At 49.2% G+C, this 19,071-nt stretch overlaps 1 pseudogene; it reads right to left on the reverse strand.

The window, feature by feature from the left end:
* Positions 1-2,346: 2,346 nt before the first annotated feature.
* On the reverse strand, positions 2,347-3,346 carry LOC107544761 (glyceraldehyde-3-phosphate dehydrogenase pseudogene; annotated as a pseudogene).
* Between the last annotated feature and the right edge of the window lie 15,725 nt (positions 3,347-19,071).

Here is a 19,071-nt window from a genome sequence, read left to right on the forward strand (position 1 = left end):
ATGGTTCTGTAGGGGACGGAGCCGGGATGGTTCTGTAGGGGACGGAGCCGGGGGTGGTTCTGTAGGGGACGGAGCCGGGGGTGGTTCTGTAGGGGACGGAGCCGGGCGGTTCTGTAGGGGACGGAGCCGGGGCGGTTCTGTAGGGGACGGAGCCGGGCGGTTCTGTAGGGGACGGAGCCGGGGCGGTTCTGTAGGGGACGGAGCCGGGGCGGTTCTGTAGGGGACAGGGCCGGGCGGTTCTGTAGGGGACGGAGCCGGGGGTGGTTCTGTAGGGGACGGAGCCGGGGTGGTTCTGTAGGGGTCGAAGCCGGGGGTGGTTCTGTAGGGGACGGAGCCGGGGCGGTTCTGTAGGGACGGAGCCGGTGGTGGTTCTGTAGGGGATGGAGCCGGGGCGGTTCTGTAGGGGATGGAGCCGGGGTGGTTCTGTAGGGACGGAGCCGGGGGTGGTTCTGTAGGGATGGAGCCGGGGGTGGTTCTGTAGGGGACGGAGCTGGGGTGGTTCTGTAGGGACGGAGCCGGGGGTGGTTCTGTAGGGGACGGAGCTGGGGGTGGTTCTGTAGGGGACGGAGCCGGGATGGTTCTGTAGGGATGGAGCTGGGGGTGGTTCTGTAGGGATGGAGCTGGGGGTGGTTCTGTAGGGGACAGAGCCGGGATGGTTCTGTAGGGATGGAGCTGGGGGTGGTTCTGTAGGGATGGAGCTGGGGGTGGTTCTGTAGGGGACGGAGCCGGGGGTGGTTCTGTAGGGGACGGAGCCGGGGGTGGTTCTGTAGGGGATGGAGCCGGGATGGTTCTGTAGGGATGGAGCTGGGGATGGTTCTGTAGGGGACGGAGCCGGGATGGTTCTGTAGGGATGGAGCTGGGGGTGGTTCTGTAGGGGACGGAGCTGGGACCCTGCCATTTGAGGAAGAGGACTTTTGGGAAAGAGCAGCAGGTACTGAGCGGGCACTTACATGTCCCATATTTTATGTCTACAAAATGTCAAAAACGTAAAAAAAAAAAAATTTGACCCTTGACCCCAGCAAAAGAACTATGGGAAATATAACAAAGGGACCCAGGGCTCAGCGTGGGCCAGGAGGAGAAACGGAGGCTGTACAGCGAGCCCCCCTGGGGCGACGTGGGCCCCCAGGTGACAGATATGGAGAAGCTGAGATTGGAGTAGGGTGAGACCCAGGAGCCAGCAACAGGAAGAAAGTAGGACAAAGCGGGGGGGGGGGGGGGGGGGCAGGTACCTGGTCCCAAGTACCAGGAAGACCAAGGGGAGGGGCTGCTTCGCCAGGGAAGGCCCCGACCTTCCCCTGACCCCAGTGGCCGCAGTCCTTCCCCAGCCCACGAGGTTCAGCCATGAGGGCATGAGGTCAGAGGGCCTGCCAGCCCCCAGCGCAGCCCTGCAGCGTGGTCCTGGGGCTCCCCTGCCACCCAGGGCAGCAGCGGCAGAGCCCCAGAGGGAACCAACACTGGGAATTGCCTCTATGCTGGGCAGCCTGATGGCGGGGCCCCAGCCTCCCCCTCTGGCCGTAGCCAGGGCTGGCAGGGGGTGTCCAGGAGGCCCTTCAGGTTCCTGTTAAGGCTCTCATACTGTAGGCCATCCACCAAGAAGCAGCATCTCAAAAGGTCAAGAGTCAGCCAATATTTTAAAAATTGTGGATGGCTAAGTCAGGGCCACAGTCAGAAGGTTCTGGGGAGGTCAAGTCACACTCTGTGCATTTAAAAAAAATTTTTTTAATAGATTTTTTTAGAGAGAGAGGAAGAGGGAATCAACCCCAGGCAAGCGCCATGACAAGGAATCAACCAACAACCCTTCTGTGCACGGGACACCACCCAACTGAGCCACACAGGCCAAGAGCACCCTGTGCTTTTTTTTTTTTTTTTTTTTTTTAATCCTCACCAGAAGATATTTTTTCTATTGCTTTTCAGAGTGGAAGGGGGAGAGAGAGAGAGAAAGAGAGAGAGGGAGAGAGAGGAACATCAATGTGAGAGAGACACATCGATTCGCCACCTCCACAGCGCAGTCCAGAGCCTGCAACGGAGGTGTGTGCCCTTGATCAGAACTGAACCCGAGGCCCTTCAGTCTGCAGGCGGATGCTGTAACCACTGAGCCAAACTGGTTAGGGTCACTCTGAATTTTATTTTATTATTATTATTATTTTGACTGGATACAGTAAACTCTATTGATGATGCATGACAAGGTAGGGGTCTCTAAGCCCCTCCCCTTCTTCAGGGGGTCTAGGATGGAAACTGTGGAAGTCAAGAGATTCTCAGTGTGTTAGGGGACTGACTTGGGGCAAGGACTCCCCAGCAGCTGAGGGCCTCTCTTCCTCTTGCTGGGGCTAGTGATCCAAGGGGCTCTTACTCCTTGGAGGCCATGTAGACCATAAGGCCCACCACCTTGCTGCTACAGCCAAATTCATTGTCACACCAGGAAACGAGTTTGACAAAGTAGTCACTGAGGTCAATGCCAGCCCCAGTGTCAAAGGTGGAGGAGTGGGTGTCACTGTTAAAGTTGCAGGAGACAACCTGGTCCTCAGTGTAGCCAAGGATGCCCTTGAGGGGTCCTCTGATGCCTGCTTCACTACCTTCTTGATGTCATCGTATTTGGCAGCTTTCTCCAGAGGCAGGCCAGATCCACAACTGACAGGTTGGGGGTGGAGACACAGAAGGCCATGCCAGTGAGCTTCCCATTCAGCTCAGGGATGACCTTGCCTACAACCTTGGCAGCTCCAGGAGAAGCAGGGATGATGTTCTGGGCAGCCCCTCGGCCATCAAGCCACAGCTTCCCAGAAGGATCATCCATGGTCTTCTGGGTGGCAGTGATGGCATGGACTCTGGTCATGAGTCCCTCCACGATGCCAAAGTTGTCATGGATGACCTTGGCCAGAGGGGCCAAGCAGTTGGTGGTGCAGGAGGCATTGCTGACAATCTTGAGGAAGTTGTCTTACTTGTCATGGTTCACACCCATCACAAACATGGGGGCATCCACAGAAGGGGCAGAGGTGATGACCTTCTTGGCTCCACCCTTCAAGTGGTCCCCAGACTTCTCCATGGTAGTGAAGACATCAGGGGACTCCACAACATGCTCAGCACCAGCATCACCCCATTTGGAGTTTGCGGGATCTGGGTCCTGGGAGATGGAGATGGACTTTCCATTGACGACAAGCTTCATGTTCTCAGCCTTGACAGCGTCTTTGAACTTGCCATGAGTAGAGTCATGCTGGAGCATGTAGACCATGTAGTTGGGGTCAATGAGAAGGTCATTGATGGGGACAATATCCACTTGGCCCGAGTTAAAAGCAGCCCTGGTGACCAGGCGCCCAATACAACCAAATCCATTCACTCCGACCTTCACCATCACGTCTCAGGGGTGCGGCTGGTACTGCGCGGGAAGTCGTGGCTGTCTGACGAACAGGAGCGGAGAGCCCACTGTGAATTTTAAATGCCAGGCTTGAAGGGGCTGAGCTCCAGGGGGGCCAACTCTGTGGTGACGGAGATCAGCCCGAGGCTGGACGCAAACAGCTGTGGGTGAGCCCTGTGTGTGGCTCAGTTGGCTGGACGTTGTCCCATCACCAAAAGGCCAGCTCACCCGGGTCAGGGCACATACTGGGGGTTTCAAGTTCAATCTCCGTCGAGGCAACGAGATTGATGTTTCTCGTTCACATTGAAGTTCCTCTTTCTCTCTCTCTCTTCCTTCCTCTCTCTCTCTCAAATCAATAAAAACATATATATTTTTTTAAAGTTTAAAAACAAAATAAAAAAACAGAAACAGCTGCGGGTGAGAGCTGTGCCAGAAATACACGCCTGTGTGCAGGGGCCCCTGGGTGAGAGGGCTTGTTCCCGGGGCAGTGGCGGTGTGCGGACTGCCCGGGTTCTCTGCCCAGGGTGCCCATCAGGAGGGCATCTGCATCTCCGTGGCTTCAGAAACATCTTATCCAAAATGCTGCTTGAACTTGGAGGACGGCTGGAGTCTCCTGGGGGTCAAGAGGAGAGGCCCCCTTCCCTGCGGGCCCACCCCTCAGCCCCACCTGAATGAACTTCAGAGACTGGGCTGTTTCTCCTGGGGTCCTTCTACCCTCCTCTGCTCTTCTTTTTCCCATGTTTTCTGGGTTCTTATTAAAGTATTTGGTTCTTCCAAGTTTTGTAAAAACTTGATGCTCCAGGAAAAAATAAAGGTATGACCCTGTGTGGGAAGACATTAATATAATTAAAATGTCAGTTTCCTCCAAATTATAACAAGATTCTATTAACCAAAGGTTTTTAAGAGTTGGGTAAAATAAAGATCATATGCAAAAATTAATGCCTGAGAGGAGTCAACAAAAGTGTGAAAATGTGGATAACGGGAAGGGGGCTTGTCTTACCAGATGTCAGAATACACTGTAAAACTACAGGACCGATGGACTGTCAGCGCAGGAATCAGCGAACAGATGCAGTGAACAGAGGATCCGGGAACAGATATTAGTATATATGAGAATTTAGTAAATCACAAATATATTTTAATTCACTGGAAACTTTAATAAATGCCTTGGCATAATTAACTATCCATCAGGAAGAAAGTGAGCCTCTTTTTTAGATTTTCTTTTTTAGAGCAGCTTTAGGTTCATAGATGGCAAACTGAGTGAAAGTACAAAGATCCCCACACCCCCTGCCCCCCACTATCCACATCCCGCACCGGATGGTGCCTTTGTGACAAGAGACGGACCCGCACTGACCCATCATCATCACCCGGAGTCCGCCGTGTCCACTAGGCTCTCTCCAGCTGTGAGCATCCTGTGGGTTTGGACAAACGTGTGACATAAATTCACCGTTACAGGATCGTACAAATAGTTTCACGGCCCTAAAGATTCCCCGTGCTCCTCCCATTCGGCCCTCCGGCCCCCACCCGACAACCACGGTTCCTTTCGCTGTCTCTCCAGTTCTGCCTTTTCTAGAAGGTCAGGTAGTGGGAATCGTACAGTAAGTAGCCTTTTCAGATGGGCTTCTTTTGCTTAGTCAGACGCATTTGAGATTCCTCCATGTATTTTAGCGGCCTGATAGCTCATTTCTTTTTGGCGCTGAGTAATATTCCACTGTCCGGATACAGAACAGGTCACTTACCCGTCACTTACTTAAGGGCATCTTGGTTGCTTCCAAGTGTTGGCAGCTACGAATAAAGTGCTGTAAACATCCATGTGCGGGTTTCATGTGGAGCTTGCCGACATTTACATCACACGTGCAGAAGAGTGCAAATCATAGGTGTCATAGCGAGCACACCCGCGCAACCTGGACACAGACCGAGAAACAGGACCTGGCCGGCAACCCCAGGAGGTCCCTTGCGCCCCATTCTAAGAGTAACCTCTACCCTGACTTCTTAACACCATAAATCAGTTTTTTATATTTATATAAATGGAATTAGACAAAATGCTCTTTTCTTTGCCTGGCTTCTCCTTTCGATACTATTTTTGTGAGATGATCCGTGTCATTAGGGGTGGCTGTCGTTCACTGTCGTTGCTGTGCAGTGCTACGCTGTGCCAGTGTGCCACAATCTGTACGCCCATCCTAGTGCTGATGGGCATCCGACTTTCGCCACCGGCTTTCGGCTCTTACAAAGACGCTCTGAATATGCTTGCACATGTCGTGGGTCACCACACCCATGCATTCCTGTTGGATGTCTACTTCGGACCATAACTGCTGGGTCAAAGGATGTGCGTACGTTCAACTCCAATAGATTTTGCCAGTTTTCCAAAGTGGTTGTGCCAGCTTCCAGTGGTGGTGATGGGTAGTTTTATTTAAATTAATTTAAAATTTTTTCAATTACAGTTGACATTCAATATTATCTTATACTAGTTCCAGGTGTACAGCATCGTGGTTAGACAATTATATAATCTATGAAGTGAGGCCCTGTAAGCCTAGGACCCACCTGGCCCCACACATACTTATTGCAGTATCACTGACTGTATTCCCTGTGCTGCACTTTCCACCCCCGTGACTGCTTTTTAACTTCTTACTCCCTCCGCCTTTTTCACCCACCGCCTCCCCCCCCTCCCCTCTGTCAGCCATCGGTCTGTTCTCTGTATCTCCCAGTCTGTTTCAATTTTGTTTGTTCATTGATTTTGTTCTTTAGATTTTACATATATATGAAATCACATGGTATTTGCCTTTCTCTGTCTGACATTTCACTTAGCAAAATGTCCTCTAGGTCCATCCATGCTGCTGCCAATGGTGATATTTCATTTTTTTATGGCTGAATAAAATTCCATTGTATACATGCACCACTTCTTTATCCATTTGTCTATTGATGGGCACTTAGGTTGCTTCCATATCTTGGCTATTGTAAGTAATGTTGCAATAAAAATAAAGGTTTATTTATCTTTTTGAATTCGTGTTTTGGATTTCTTCGGATAAATACCCAGCAGAGGAATCACTGGGTCATACGGTAGTTCCATTTTTTTTTAAATCCTCACCTGAGGATATTTTTTTCCATTGCTTTTCAGAGAGTGGGAGAGAGAGAGAAACATCAATGTGGGAGAGGCACATCGATTGGTTGCCTCCCTAACGCACCCTGACTGGGGCCAGGGTTCAAGCCTGCAACCAAGGTACGTGCCCTTGGCTGGAATTGAACCCAGGACCCTTCAGCCCATTGGCTGACGCTCTAACCACTGAGCCAAACCGGCCACGGCTAGTAGCTCCATTTTTAATTTTTTTAAAAAAATAATGTTCTCTATTGATTTTAGAGAGAGAGGAAGGGAGAGGGAGAGAGAGAAAGAAGCAGTTACCTCCTGCCTGCCCTTACCTCAATCCGGATCAAACCCACCACCTGGGCATGTGCCCTGGCTGGGAATTGAACCAGCGGCCTTTCAGTGCATGGGACGGTGCTCAGCCAACTGAGCCACAGCGGCCAGGGCCCGTGTTTAATTTTTCTTTCTTTCTTTTTTTTTAAAAATATATCTTTATTGATTTCAGAGAGAGGAAAAGAGAGAGAGAGAGAGAGAGACAGAAACATCAATGATGAGAGAGTCATTGATCGGCTGCAGCCCACAACCCGGGCATGTGCCCTGACCGGGAATCAAACCCTGATCACCTGGATCCTAGGTCGATGCTCAACCACTGAGCCACGCCCGGCCGGGCCCGTGTTTAATTTTCCGAAGTGACGCCACACTGCTGTCCACAGCGGCGGCCCCAGTCCGAGGTCCCGCAGCAGTGCCCTGGGGCTCCCCTTCCCCGCACCCTCGCCAGCCCTCGTTGTCTGCTGGCTTGTTGATGGGGCCATTCTGGCAGGTGTGAGGGGATCTCTCCCTGTGGTTTCAATTTGCATCTCTGATGATTAGTGACCTTGAGCATCTTTTCATAGGTTTGTTGGCATCTGTATGTCTTTCTTGGAGAAGTGTCTATTCAGGTCCTCTGCCCATTTTTCAACTTGATTGTTGTTTTTTGTGTTTTTTTGGTTAATCCTCACCTGAGGATATTTTTTCCATTGACCTTTAGTGAGAGTGGAAGGGTGGAAGGGAAGGAGGGAAAGAGAAAGAGAGAGAAAGAGAGAGAGAGAAACATCAGTGTGAGAGAGACACACCGATCAGCTGCTCCCACACGTGCCCCTACCTACCAGGGCCAGGGATCGAACCTGCAACCCACGCGTGTGCCCTTGACTGGGACTCAAACCCAAGACCCTTTGGGGCTCAGGCCAATGCTCCAGTTGCTGAGCCACACCAGCCAGGCTGGTGGTTGTGTTTTTTTTTGTGTTTTTTTAATGTTAAATTGTATGACTTCTTTATAAATTTTGGATATTAACCCCTTATCAGATGTATCGTTGGTGATTATCTCCTCCCAATCAATAGGTTGTCTTTGTTTTGTGGGTAGTTTCTTATGCAACACAAAAGATCAAGGGCACATATATATATATATATATATATTTATTTATTTATATATATATATGTATATACACACACACACACACATATATTTAAAATATATAGAAAATTAAAAACAGCCCGGCCGGGCGTGGCTCAGCGGTTAAGCGTCGACCTAGGATCCAGGTGATCAGGGTTTGATTCCCGGTCAGGGCACATGCCCGGGTTGTAGGCTGCAGCCGATCAATGACTCTCTAATCATTGATGTTTCTATCTCTCTCTCACCCTCTCCTTTCCTCTCTCTGAAATCAATAAAGATGTATTAAAAAAAAAGAAAGAAAGAAAGAAAGAAAGAAAGAAAGAAAGAAAGAAAGAAAGAAAGAAAGAAAGAAAGAAAGAAAGAAAGAAAGAAAATTAAAAACATAAGAAAGGCAAAAGATACCATAAAGGAACATCCAATTAGAAAAATATGAACAACACAGAAGATAAAGATTAACATCTATAACATACACACTGCTCTTATAAACGGACAAGAAAAGGCCAGCAACCAAAAACTATGTAAAGGCTGTGAGCAGGGATTTACATCGGAACCACTCCAAACATTAAAAAATGTGTTCAAAATCACTAGCAGTCAGAGGAACGTTTAAACAAAAAATTTAAAAAGTAACAAACGTGTCACATTATGCCCATAGGTTTGCAAAAATTAAAAAGAAGGCTACAGTCACGGCGGGGTGTTGATGGCTGCTGAAGCTGACTTGTGAGTATTTGGGGGTTCATTATACGGTTTTATCTGCTTTCAAATGTTTGGGAATGTCCACAAAAAAAGGGAAAGAACCTCAAACCAACAGAAGGCCAAGCCTGCGGCCCCCCGGGGATTTGGCAAAGGGAAGGGCATGCTGTCCTATGGGGCTGGAAATGTGAATGTGTAGACATTTTAGAAGGCAATCTGGGAACAACTGTTTAAAAGGAAAAATGCAAGACCCTGCCCTGGCCAGGGTCTCGGGTTCAATTCCCGGTCTCGGGCACGTACCCGGGTTGCAGGTTCAATCCGGCCCCAGGCCGGGGCAGTGCTGGAGGCAGCCATCAGTGCGTCTCTCTCCCCTCGATGTTTCTCTCTCCCCATCCCCCCTCTTTCCACTCTCTCTGAAAAGCAATGGAGCAAATATCCTCAGGTGAGAATTAAAAAAAAAAGCAAGACCTCTCTGACCTGGAAAACCCACTTTTGGGGATCTTTCCCATAAAAATAAAAAAGTCTTTACATAAAAGTGTATCTTAAAAAATCTGATATCTATTTTACAAGACTTACAACGGTCACGGAGCGAGGGTGCCGCGGCCGCCCTGCTCACAGTCAGCCCGTAGGAGCAGAGCGGGCGCCCGCCCTTCAGCGGAGAAGCTCACGCAGCCGCTGGAAATACTGGTTTCTTCAGGAGCTTGGAGAGACAGGTCTGTGAGTTATAACTGAGTAAGACTTGCAAGATGCAGACATTATAGGAATCTACTGTTTTGGACAATGAACTTTCTTTATTCAAAAGGAAAGGAGCCTGAACTTGTCACCATGAAGATTCAAAACAGCTCCTGTAGGACGTCCCCTGCTTTAGTTATTGATGGGTGGCAGCGATTAGAAGAACCATTTTTATAAAGCCACATGTGTGCGTATATATATATGTTTGCAAATTATTTTATATGAGCTTGGATAAAAACACAGAATCAATATATTGATTTGTTTACAAAGGTTTTATGGTAGGCTGGAGGGGATATGGTATACTAATGAAGGGTTTTATAAAACCAGCAAAAAATAAAAAAGAGTTTGTTTTTGTTTTTTGTTTATCCATAGAGTGGGGGAGAGAGAGAAGCATTGATGTGAGAGAGACACACCGACTGGCTGCCCCCTGCAAGTGCCCTGGGCCAGGGATCGAGGCTGCAACCACGGTACATGCCTTTGACCGGAATCGAACCCAGGACCCTTCAGCCTGAGGGCCAGCACTGTAACCATTGAGCCAAACCAGCCAGGGCAAGAAAAAAGGCTTTTAAAAGAAGCTGCTAAAAAAGCACGTCATGGATCTATCTCATTTAAAAGTACTGCGTGCACGTGGTGTGTAGCCCTCACCCAAGCGAAGCGGCTCGTATGTTAGCGCAGCGATTTTGATCCCCGCCCGCGCCCTGCCGGCTCCGGGCGGAAGAAGCCCGTCCACCAGAGAGCTTTCCGAGCAAAGGGCCTCCCCTCAGCCCGAGCGTGGAAACAGCGTCGCCGGGAAAAGGCAAGACGCTCTCCCCTCGCCGCGCATACGCTGCCTGCCCAGGCCAGGAGCTAACTCGGGAGGAGGGTTTCATTGCTCCCATTCCGCAGGTGACCAAAGTAAGTTTCAGAGAGGTTAAGTAACACGCCCAAGCTAACAACGTTGGCACGTTGTTACGAATAGTCAGGGAAGTGGCAGAGATGCAGGCCTAGGAGTCCCTGGACTTGGCCCCTGCTCCCCCCCGAAGCGCTTGTCCTTGGGCTCCCCTGTCCTTGGGCTCCCCTGTCCTTGGGCTCCCCTGTCCTTGGGCTCCCCTGTCCCGGTGGAGCCGCAGCAGCTGGGCCTGTTAGGACCTGATAGGACCTGCACGCAAGCAGGCCTCCCGCACCCCTCTTGCTCACCGTGCCAAGGTCGGGCCTGAATGCCCAGCTGCGGTTCCTCTTCCCAAACCGCATCCCCCTGGGAGACGGGGCCCCAGAGCCCCACTGGGACACACCCGCTCAGATTCCTGCTGGGCATTTCTCTAACCCCTCCAGGTAGGGGTGGGAGGGAGGTGAGTGGGCGCCCGGGGCGCCTCTGGCAGGAGTGTTCTGTAAATCCTGCGGGAGGAGCCATCTGTCTGCCCCCGCAAGAGGCCTCCAGTGGTAACACCTCCAATGCAGGTTTATCGTTCCCTGTGTGTGAACCACAAAGCAGCACACTCACCCATGATTTTGGAATCAGGGGGTTGGTTACTCACAGAGGGGTGCAGGGAAGATGGGGTGCTAGTGAGGGAGAGGGAGCACCAGGAGGCTTGTCTCTCTCCATCTGGGTGCTGGTAGCCTGGGCTGGGCCTTCATTGGTGTGCTGAAGTTGCTTCATGAGAGTCTATTGTTACATTTCCCGGAATTTTATGAGCTGTCAGTTCATCACATCTACCATTAAAATTTAAATTATATACATTTTCAATGAAATATGTTACATTTAAAACAAAATAATAAATACTCCTGATTACTGTTCTCTCTGCCCTTGAGATTATGTACATCTGTGGTATCTACATGTGGAAATACTATGGAGTGGACGTTACTGTGCATCATGTCCGGGTCCTATGCTCAGTGACATCACATTAGCTGCTGACGTCAGCCATGGTGGGAGTGTTTACACCATGGGAATCAGCAGACACTATAGATCAGGGCTGGATTTATTATTTTGTTGATTGTCTAGACTTAAAGTGATGAAGACGGAATTAATAATGCAGATTAAACTTAAAAGTGTGTTGTATCTGTGAATGGCAGAAAAAATCGAGGAAATAGCCTTCCAGTATTTGAAACCTCTTACCTGAATCAGCAAAGAAGTTGCTACATCACTGAAGAATCAGAGACTTTCCAGAACATGTCTTCGCTGTTTCGCTTTCCTCTGTCCTGTTGAGGATATAAACAAAAATACCAACCAGCGTGCGTGTCACAGCTGCATTTGGAGAGCGAGTTGTTAAAAATGTTTGCGCACACCACTGGGCATAATTCAATAAAAGGTTAAAAACACATAGAGAAGCAGTCCCATGGTCAAAGTATGATGGGCCTCCTACACTGTTGTTTTGTTTAATTTTTGTGATAAAATACATTGTTAAAGAAAACCTCATTCCCCAAACAAACAAAACCTTGCCATGTCAGCTGCAGGCTTGCTGAGCAACCATGCTGTTGTGTGGTATCTATTTGTGTAGCAGGCACTGTGATGCCCCCCCCCCCACTATTTCCAATGGGGAGGGGGCACCAGGAGGCTTGTTTCTCTCGATCTGGGTGCTGGTAGCCTGGACGTGGCTCTGTGTGTATTTTGTTGGCGTGCTGGAGTCGCTTCAGGAGAGCCCAGTGTTACATTTCCCAGAACTTTATGAGCTGTCAGTTCATCACAGCCACCATAAAAATATATTTTATATATGTGAGTGTGTGTGTGTATGTGTGTGTGTATGTGCGTGCATGGTTATGTGTGTGTGCAAGCGTGTGTGTGTTTTGTTTCTGATAATTTGTTTCTAGGTAGATCTTTGATAAAAATCCTTTGTTCCTGAATGCATCTTTGTTCATTAAAATCATAAGCAAGTTTAGGTCAAGGGTGGCCACAAAAACCTGCTGACAGCAGGGGGCAGTAGAGTGCAGCAGTTAACTGTGCTGGCATTGCCACTCATTGGCCTTGACACCGCTCAACCACTAGTTCCATGCATTTGTGATTACACAACTCTTTCAAGAAGAAAGTTGCACCCTCAAATATGTGTAAAATTATTGATAAATTACATACATAATTCCTGTTCTAATATTATAGATGTATATATTATAAAATATAGCTAAATTGAAAATAAAAAAATAGAGGAAAAATGGTGAAATTAAAAGCCATTGAGGTGTAATTGACAAAGTGCACATATTAAAAGTGCACAATTTGATAAGTTTTAATAAATGTATACACCCATGGAACCACCACACAATCAAGAAAGTGAACATGACCATCAAGCCCCAACGTCTCCCAGCGTCCCTTCGTAATTTCTCCCTCCCACCATTCCTGCTGCTCCGTCCCCCAGCAACCATGCAGCTGCTTTCTGTCCTTACAGACTGCTTTACATTCTGTGGAGCTTTATATAAATGGCACCATACTGCTTGTACTCTTTTTTGAGGGGGTCTGGCTTTCACTCAGGATAATTATTTTGAGTTTCCAGATAATTACAGATGAAAGCATTAAGTATGAAACATAGTCATGCATTGCATAATGGTGTTTTGGTCAGTGACGGACTATATATGATGGTGGTCCCCTAAGATTATAATGGAGCTGAAAAATTCCTGTTGCCTAGTGTGGTCCCAGCCTCCTAAGGGACCAACACATTACTGTTCTGTGGGAGCCTCAGTCTACTGGTACCAATGCCCTTGGCTGGAAACGCCTGTTTCCCACACATGTCTTCGCTTTCTAAACCACTGTTCCACTGGACTGACCTTTGTGCTTCTTATCACAATTGCAAAACACCCTTCAGCAATAACCATTAGCAAGCTTAAGCAAAAAAATAGTTTATTACTTACAAGCCCTGGAGCATATGAGACACCCCAGGGGGCATGCAGCGAGGCCTCAGGTAGACGGAGCATGCTCAGGCCTGGGGTTCTGCTTTGAGTGGGATGGAGGGTGGGAGCCTAGGGTTTTGCTGGCTTGCTCCTTACTGGTGCATATAAACCTAAGAGCGAGCATGTAAAGCAAGCAAGAGGAAAAACGAGTAGCCGAGCTGGTCAGTTATTGAAACCAACCATGATGTAAAACTAAGGAGCCTCAGCGTGGGGAGGCAGGCGGCCTGGCGCCCTGTCTAGTCCTATGGCAGCCACTGTGCTTATTTGAGACGGCCTTCAACCATCTGGAAAGTTCCCTTCAACTGCTATTGCCCACCTGGGGCCATGCCCCCCCACCTTCCAGGTAACCACTTTGACCAGTTTCTAAGGTATCTTCCAGGTTTTCTTAGGCAAATATGAATACATATGTGTGTGTGTGTGTGTGTGTGTGTGTGTGTGTATAAAATCATATAGATGATTTTCCCACTCTATACAGACAAGGTAGCATAATTATTCACAGTTCTGCAACTTGCTCTTGTCACTTAAATCATCTTGGAGAGCTGTCCGTATCAGTTCGTAAGAAGTGTTCTTTTTCTTTTTTACAGCTTCATTTCCTTTATCTGTTCATCAGATGTACCTCCTCTATACCTAGGAACTGCAGGGTCAGCCAGGTCACTCGTGCACTGTCCTGGGATGACTCCTGCTGCAGTGCTCTCCAGAGCTGGCCTCCTTCATGCCCTTTCCCAGAAGCGAGCCTTTAGCGTTCTCCCCGAAACCAGTCCGGCTTTAGTTCTGAGATTTCTTCCCCAGACAGGAGAGATTGTCCTAAGGGGCTATCAAAACGATGGCTTGGCACTGTGGGCTTAAAGCCAGGCGTCCCCCGGCCACCCATGAGTCTCTGAGGCGCTCGGGAAGATAAGCCCCTGGGGTCTGGCCCACGCCGGCCTCCATGCAAATCCTACTTCCCTGGCCTTTCGGTCTCCTACCGAGCACAGAGCTGCAGACAACGCAGAAGTTTTAAGCCACAGCTTCAAGAAGTTTTAAGCAACCCTTGTCCAGCTTCTCTCTTGAAATCCAAACCCCATATCTGATTAACTATGTGGTGTTTTTGTTAGGATGTGTAGCGAGCAGCTCGAGGACTTTAAATGTTTCTCCCTTTGGAAGCTGCTCCTTCCTCCCTGTTCCCCACCTCAGCTAATGGCACCTTCAGCGGCCAGTACTCAGACCCTGGCGTTAGCATGGACGCCTCTCTTCCCCGCACTTCTTCCAGCCGCTGCGGCAGCAATTCCTGTGGACTCTCCTTTCGAAACGGGGCCCAAATGTGACCCCTTCTCTGTTCTAAGGAAATGATCCTTTATCTTTTATATAGGCTGTGAATGTTTCTCAGTTTGTCTTTTTGGCTTTGAATGTATATATATATATGTATCCATCTACTCATACAGAGAATTTAATTTGCACACAGTCCAATTTGCCAATCTTTTCTCCATGGTTTCTTTATTTTATTTCACGTTTCAAAAGGCAGGCCTTCTCCAGTTCAAGATTATAACAAAATCTAAGAGTTATTCTACTATTGATTGGATGGTTTCATTTTGCACTTTAACCTTTATTCTATCTGGAATTAATTTTGATATAAGAAGGTGGAGGTAGAGCTTTATTTCCCCCCCAAAAGGCAGACGTGCCAGATGTTATCTATTGAGTAATCCACATTCCCCCACTGATTTGAAATGCGACTTTTATCACATGCCAAATTCCCGTATGTATTGGGTCTTTTTCTGACTTTCTCCTCTGTTTCTTACCTGTCTGTCTATTCCTGTGCTGTTTCCACATATCTTATTGTGCCTTTATAATACCTTTAAAAATCTGTTAGAGCAAGTTCATCCTCAATACTTTTACTTTCCAGAGCTTTCCTGGCTATTCTTGTTTTATTTTTTAAATAGCTTTATTGAGACAAAACTCACATAGCACCCAACTCACCCTTTAAAGTCTACAATTCAATAGATTTTGTGTATTCACAGAAATGTGCAGCCATCGCCACAGTCAATTTCAGAACGTTTCATCGCCTCAGAAATAAACGTCTTACCCTTTAGCTATAATTCCCTTCCCCCTGGCTCCCCCAGCCCCAAGCAACCGTGAATCGACTCTGTCTCTATAGACTGCTTATTCTTGACAGTTCATAATAAATGGAATAATAAAATATGGGGCCTTTTGTGACTGGATTATTTTCCTTAATGTTGTGGTTTCATGGCCCATCCATGTTGCGGCATGTGTCAGCACTTCATTCCTTTCTGTGGCTGGAAAATGTCCCATGGTAGGGACATATTACATTTCATGCACTCATCCATGGGTGGACATTTGGGTTGTTTCCACCCTGTAGTTATTGCAGACAAGGCTGCTATGAATATTCATGTCCAGGTTTTCGTTTGCACACTTGTTTTTCATTCTTTGGGGTATGCACTTAGGAGCGGAATTGCTCACATGGTAATTCTGTTTAGCTCATTGAGAAATCTCCAGACTGTTCTCCACAGCAACGCACGGCGATTCCGAAGCTCCCATCCTGGCCAAGACTTGCTATTTTCTGTTGCTTTTGTTCTGTTTTCATTTCCAGCCAGTCTAGTGGGAGTGAAGTGGTACCTCAGGGTGGTTTTATTTATTTCCCTGATGACTAATGATGATGAGACACTTTTTCTGTGCTCATTGGCCACGCGTATATCCTCTTTGGAGGAATTTCTATTCCAGTTTTCACGCTCATTCTTAAATGAGCGTTCCTTCCACCTGGACTCGGGCTTTCGCTGCTCTGGCATCCGTGGGGACAATGGCACTTTTGTCCTCTCTGCCATCCCCCTCTTGGAGCTCCAGCGCGGGATCCTGGGTCTGGGAGTTGAAGGTGGTTTGCTGTGTGGCCGGACGTTCTTACTGCCTGCTCTTCTTACTTTAATTATTTCTGTGACTGCTTCCTGGCTGAACTCATTTAAATCTTCCCGAGTTTATCTGAAAGAAGAGAAAGGATGAGAAAAGGCAAGAGCTCGTGAGAAGTAAAACCAGAGGCTCAGGGTCAAAAGACCAACAGGTACACAGGGAATGTCCTGAGACCTCACCGGGAAATGAAACAGCAAAACCGGGCAGCCCGCTGGCGGCGGGTGTGGGCTGGACCCGCGGTCAGGCGACGCCGGGAACTTGAGGGCGCCGAGCGGGTGCCTGGGAGAGGGTCGCGCCTCTGACACCCGGGAGAAGCGGCAGAGCCGGGTCTCACCTGAGCCTGCGGCCGTGTCACCGCCTGTGGGACGGGCCTCTCCGGAGGTCCCTAACGGACCGAAGTCCCCCTGAGACAGCTGACGAAGTTGGCACTGTTGCTCTCCAGGGGCCAGGTGGGGCGTCCTGCTCTTCAGGGGCCCCTTTGACCGGGTGATGAAAACTGGGTACCACCCCCCCGGACAGCTTTCTGCTTCCTTTCCCAGGAGGCACCTGGACGTGGAGGGAGGCTGTCACCGCAGGACAAAGGAGCGACTGTGGGTACTGTGTCAACGTGGACGCGCAAGAGCAGAGCGACTAGTCAAGAAATGAGAGGCACTCATTCTAAATAAAGCCAGCTGTGCACTGAAGGGCCGCCACACCTCGCCTGGCAGGAGGCGCTTTATGTTGGCTTTGCTGTTGATGTGTGGGCAGATAGGGTTGGAGAAGGCGGGCTCCCTGCATGTAATAACATTTGGGATGGGCCACTTTGTAATGTTTCAGATGGGAACTAGGTAAAAGTGTATGTACCCTAAGGCACTCACTGCTTTACACTTTTCCTAGCTGACTTCGTTTAGGTTGGAGGACAGAGTCATGTGGCTCTGGTTTCTGCCTCTTCAATGCATTTTACCCCACTGGGAAGATTTCTCAATTCAGTCAAACTCTTCAAAGTCTTATACAGAAGAGTGTTTATTCTGCTATATTTCTAGAAATTGAACTTTAAAGAACTTTCAAGCTCTTTAAAGCTTTAAAGTTCTTTTTGATAGGTTTGTATTGTTTGCCTCACTAACTAACGTTTGAGATTTATATAAGTTCCAGGTGGACCAATATTTTAAAAAACAAAACAATGAAAACATTTCAAAAAAATTGGGGTATGTCTCTTTTGTTATCAAGTTGTGACGGTTCTGCATTTTCCTGACTATGCTTGTGTCTGCATTTCCCCCCACTTGCATCTCAGTATTGCTTCACCACCAACGGCCAGCAACGTTCAGCCTGAATCCAGTCCATTTGGTCCTGCAGATTAAATCCCCCCCAAAACATCTCCCCTTTAAATACCCTGAAAGGATATGGCCTCATGTACTGTGACGCTGATTTAAACCCTACTTGTGTGCGTGAAGCAGGAGAGGGTTCCAGCAGCTCCCTGTGTGGTGTGGGGATGGGAGCAGTTAATTGCTCTCTGGCCAGACTGACCGAACGTCGTGCTGAGTCGGAGATTAAGGCCATAGCAGCTCTTTCCAAGATCAGCATCCCACGCCGGCCTGAGGTGATTACTGCTGCGCCCCAGGGCCCCGTGCCCGCTCCTGGTTCAGAACCTAACCCGAGCTGCACTCCCAGCCTGACTCCCAGCTGGGGACAGGAGTGGTGTGGCCATTAGGGAGCAGCGAGCTTTCCGGAAAGCTTTAGTCCTTGGGGAGCATGTGTGTGTGTGTGTGTGTGTGTGTGTGTGTGTGTGTGTGTGCGCCAAGCGTTCCTTCTGCCGGTTGCTAGTCCCTGGGGCATCAGAAAGAGAGTCAAGCACTTCTTAGATCAATATTGTCATGGCTTATCTGATGCAAGTCTGCCTGGGGCTGGAGCTTCAACTGTTTCTCCAGCCTCTCTCTCTCCAGGGTGGGTATGACCTTGAGCCCTGTAATGAGCGGCTTGCATTCCCCCCCTGGGAAATTTGTGCGTGTGTGTGTGTGTGTGTGTGTGACTGTGATGGGGAGGGAGGGTAATGATAAATTCACAACAGGACACCTGGGGTGCTTGTTCCTCTACAGCCAAGTTTCTCAAGAACATTCCTAGGCTTTTTCCCCTTAATGACCCCTCTCCTTTGAGATTTTAATATGACTGATAAACTATACATCTAGTCATGTACTGTATGTGTATCTGTGTTGATACACCAAAAGGATACATTTTTTTGCCCCCTTTGGGGCCATGAGGTCCCCACTCATGCTTTACAGTAGTTCACCCCGGGTCCCCTTGGCAGCCTCCACCACGTGAGAGAGGAAAACGGCGGTTCCACAGGTGCTGCGAAGTGTGTGAGCCGAGGCCGTCCAGCCCTAGCAAGGGGCCTGGCGCCAGGGGTGTGCTGGGAACGGGAGCCCACTTTGTTGTAATCGTGGCTGTGCCTTTACACATCACAGGGATGCCGGTGACCCTCTCTCTCCGGCTGCGGATTTCCATCATCCCCCTGGGCTGGTCAGAGGAGCTTCTTCCAGAGCCCCTCGGGGCTCCTAAGGCAGTGAATTGGGCTGGGTGGGGACTGTGGCACCAGCACAGGCACCGTCTTCCATTTAAACTTGGCAGCTGCTCCAGGCTGCAGCCAAGTGGTGCCCGGCCGCAGCGGGGCCTAGGGTGGGACTTCTGGTTTCTCAGGAGAAGCTGGGAATCGGCATTTTTGGTTCAGTCTCCCGATTTGTAAGCACTGACTCAATTAAACAGCAGTAACGTATGTGGACCAAACAAGAGACATTAGCTGAGATTTCAACAAACAAGTCATATAGCTGGGGTTTCCACAGGCCCCAAACGCAGCGTTCTTTCCGCTTAACCCAGCGCCCACTCTGGGCCTCAGGACCCCCCACTTCACCCCTTTTGGGGGAGTCCTTAGCGCCTCTCCCTCTGACCCTCCTGCCTGGGGAGGGGGCCCGGGCTGGGCCATTCAGGACTGGGACCTACAGGGCTAGCTCCCCCGGCCCCGCCACCCCCTCTCCAGGGGGACCTGGGTTCTGTCTGCATTGGAAGAAGCTCGCGACCCCA

The sequence above is a fragment of the Miniopterus natalensis genome, chromosome 3 (assembly GCF_054644295.1).
Source record: "Miniopterus natalensis isolate mMinNat1 chromosome 3, mMinNat1.hap1, whole genome shotgun sequence".
Taxonomy (NCBI): Eukaryota; Metazoa; Chordata; class Mammalia; order Chiroptera; family Miniopteridae; genus Miniopterus; species Miniopterus natalensis.